The 3739-nt window shown below is 55.0% G+C and overlaps 1 long non-coding RNA gene across 1 annotated transcript in view; it reads left to right on the top strand.

Moving 5' to 3' along the window:
- Positions 1 to 2489, top strand: part of LOC132429393 (uncharacterized) — a 4132-nt gene extending 1643 nt beyond the window's left edge. The window contains exons 2-3 of the long non-coding RNA XR_009520329.1: positions 1911 to 2132; positions 2251 to 2489. This is a non-coding gene — a long non-coding RNA (uncharacterized lncRNA). The remainder of the gene's footprint in view (positions 1 to 1910; positions 2133 to 2250) is intronic.
- Positions 2490 to 3739: the final 1250 nt, after the last annotated feature.

The following is a 3739-nucleotide window of genomic DNA, read 5'->3' as shown; positions in this document are numbered from 1 at the left end:
AAGTCACACACCGGGCAAGGGATGCTCAGAATTTGCTGGCCTGATGCTCTTGTCACCCTGCACGTGGCCTGATCTAGCTTTGGCGAGTAGGAAAGAGAACTCACACTTGGGGCTTCCTGAAGCCCGTTGATCTTGGGAAGCTGATGGGCTTGGTGAGGCAGTCCAGTGTGTCAGGATTTCTGGGAAGCAAGAAAGAGGAAGCATGGGCGGATGCATGGAAAGGGTGTGAACGTTCAGGATCAAGATTTTCCTCGACGTTGGGAAGAAGTGATGGGCCGAGGCCACTGGAAACCTGGACACAGGCCAGCATCAGGCCCTTCCGTGAGAGCCCAGGGCCGGCAGTCCTGCCCAGACATCCTGCCCAGACACGGAGCCCCCAGGCCAGGTGGCTGCTCCCCGGGGCCATGCCCAGGGATGGCTGCACCTGGGCCTTCACCTAGGGCTGCTCCTGTCTGTGTGCACTTGGGGTCTCTTCCGGGGGGTGGGTGACCTGTCTTCAAGCAGCCTGTGATGGGTGAAGGGCAGGAGTCAGGGAGTCCTCTTATGGGGCCCTCGGGGTCAGGGCACACGTCTGACAGTCCTAATTCTCCAGCCCCGCTTTCTGCAAATGGATGGTCATTTTGGACTTTCTGATCTCTCATTCCTCATTCAGCAGAGCAAGCACCCTAAATCCCCAGCAATGTAGGTTGTACAGCCTCCCATGTACACATGTGTGCTTCAGCACCAAGGCCAGCGCCACTCACACCACGTGTGTTCTCGCATCTGGACACCAGCAGTATCGAGACTCGGGACGCCCCTTGGGCTTGGCAGGAGGGCCACATGTCGTGGGGGCCAGGCTCACAGACGGCCCGTTTCCAGGCCCCCGTAGCTGTGTTTCTTTGAAAAGGACAGGACCTTCCTTAAAGTAACAGCCAGATGAGGCATTGAGTAGGACAAAGTATTTGGGGGAGGACCAGAGACGGTTGGGGGGCCCATATTCCAGGCGAGGGGACGAGGGGAGCTCAAGGAGGCCCACCAGCCGGTTCAGCAGTTGGTTGTGGTGTGAGGGTGCGGTGTGAAAAGTCTGAGCCGCCTGGGGTGAGCAGGGCGCGTGTCACGGGCCACGGTGGGGTTTGCCTTGAGTGGGTGGGAGGATAGTAGTGGCTGTTTCTGCCGACTGGATAACATCTCAGATCCCTGAACTCCCAGGATTATTTTAGCCACTCAAAGATCAGTGGCTCTATGTGTTCTCTTCTTTCCGTTCTTTTAAAAAAATCACCCTCATTTGTGCACTCGTTCAGCTGCCGTTTATGGAGCACCTGCTGGTCTCTGGGCAGCTTGGTGACTTACCCTCCATGAGCTTCCAGTCCAACATGGAAGGGGGCAACTAAAGACATGCGACATGTGGGACAAAGTCGCTGCTGTGAAACTGGTGATGTGTTCTTGGTGCAGTGGAGATGGGATGTGGTCCTGGCTCAGGGCTCTCCACATCAGGTTCCAGCATTGTCTGCACGCTGGTGCCCACCTGGTGGAACCTGGAGGGGGCTTTCCATGGCCCAGCTGCAAGGGCCAGAAAAGAGGTCCCCAGTGGGCCATCAGGTTGCTGGAAACCCACCTTGACAAGTGGCTTTTGCCTATCGATGCGACAGTCCGCCTGGACGCCTGTGGTCACCCGCACACCACCTGGCAGAACTCCATGGCTGCTACACGGGAAGGCCTAGCAGATCCCCAATTTGAAACCACCTTAAAGCTCCTAGCATTTTTTGAGGGGCACTGGGATGCCCACATTCCAGATTAAGGGCTCAGGGGAAGGATGGGAGTGTGTTGGCAATGAGCAGACTTGGGAACACCACCAGAGATGCTGGGACGACCTGTCCTAATGACCTTTCTCCTTGTTCCCTGGTGAACCGCTATCATCTTGTGAATTTCAGCAGACTCGCTTGTGGTAGACCGGGCTTAAGAAGCCTTCAGCGACGGAAAGTGGACATGTTAACTTCACACCTGGGCCCACAGAGGTGCACGGAGGAAAGGAAGCTGCCCAGGCCGCATTGCATGACACTGGTCCTCCTGCAGCAGGCCCAGGGAGCCAGGACACGACAGCGGTCGGGGCCTCCTGAGGCCAAAGGCTGCAACCCTATTCATTCATCACAGTGGTGAGCAGTGAATCTTTCTGCCTCTATGGAAGATCCCACAATTAAACAGGCAGAGAAATGTATTTCATAAAATATGTATACTGTTTGCTTCATACAAAAGCATTTTAATCTCTCTTAGCTCATAGCCAAGATGAGCAATGCGGGGATCAGTCTTTCACTGCACATTGGAAAGGCTCTGGGCAGCAGCATCTTCCGGGGTGACTGCTTGTCCCGTGGTCTGCATCAGCCATCATCACTATTAGCGCCGTCACCACCATCAGCACCACCAGTAGCATCACCACCGTCTCCACTGTCCATTTGGTCAGTGCTGTCTAATTTCACATCCTGCAGGAGAACAGACTGTGTCTTGCTCGTTAAATCAGCCCTTTCACCTGGTACAGTGTTCAGTACCTGCTAGATGCCAAATGAATATCAGATGTTGTAAATGTTTATTAAAAATGAATGAATGAATAAATGAGGTTTCACCTATGTTAGGGTGTTTGTTTGTTCCTAAGTAAACCCCAGGAGATAGTCTCACCAGCCCCAGTCATACATAAGGAACGGGAGGCCCAGGTGGGTACGTTGTCCTGACCTGGCCCTGTCTTGTGGTCTGACCTCCCAGGGATGAGTGTCCTGCTCTGGCCAGGCGTTCTTCCCTGGGTAGAATCTGGGCCCCGGCCTCCCTGCCCTTGCCTCCCTCCTGGCCCTGGCTGGGTGCCCTGCTGAGGGCTGAGCCAGCCCTCACCCCACTGGTTCCTGCGTCCCTATCAGACTAACCTCACCGCGTGGATAATGGCTCCTGCCAGCCCAGAGCCTGGGAAGCGAACTCTTCATTATCAGATGGAGCTGGCACGCAAGGACAGTGGACTAAATTGACTGTATTTTCCAAATCACCCAGCTTCTAATTCTATCTGGGAGATGGACTAATTTGAACAAGAATTAGCTTCGCAATGCAGAATCCCAGCCCTTGACCAGGAAGGGAGGAAAGGGTCTTTGTGAAATCAGGTGGAGGAAGGTTTGTGGGCTTGTGATGGGCACAGCAGCTTCCCCAGAAAAGGGCCCTGTGTGCAGAGGAGCTAAGGTATGGTTGGGACAGGCCCCCACCAGTTTCTGCTGCCCTGCTTTCTCCTTCTACCTAGACTTTGTGATGGTGTCACAAAGCCAGCTCGGGGGGTCCTGGGCTTGTGTGCTGCCCCCCTGGCCCCTGGAGAGAACCAAGGCAGTGGGCAGAGGTGGGATGAAACCCCTCCTACCTCAGAGTGAGCGGGACCCACAGGCCATCCATCCAGCCCTGCAGGATACCTCACCCTTCAGGCAGCACCCCTGAGAGCAGCCTTTCCTGCTTCTGTTCTAGCCCAATGCCAGAGGCCCGTTGGCCTTTGACACAGCCCGTTCCAGCTCGGTCTGCTCCCTGAACTAAGAAAGAAGGTCTTTCTACTGAAACCGAAAAGTGCCTCCTTTTAACTCTTTGGGCCGTGTCCTCGAGGGCGGTGCCTCTCAGACCGCAAGGTTCTTCCTTAGGAATCTCCCGATTCTGATTATAGAGTCTGATGAGAACGTAGATGCTGACTGGGTAGGCCCGAGATCCTGCCTTTTTAAAAAGTTCTGAGGTGATGCTGCTGCCCTGG

This window comes from Delphinus delphis, chromosome 8, assembly GCF_949987515.2.
Source record: "Delphinus delphis chromosome 8, mDelDel1.2, whole genome shotgun sequence".
Taxonomy (NCBI): domain Eukaryota; kingdom Metazoa; phylum Chordata; class Mammalia; order Artiodactyla; family Delphinidae; genus Delphinus; species Delphinus delphis.
The sequence above is the reverse complement of the archived record's forward strand: the minus strand, read 5'-3'. Positions and strand labels throughout refer to the sequence as shown.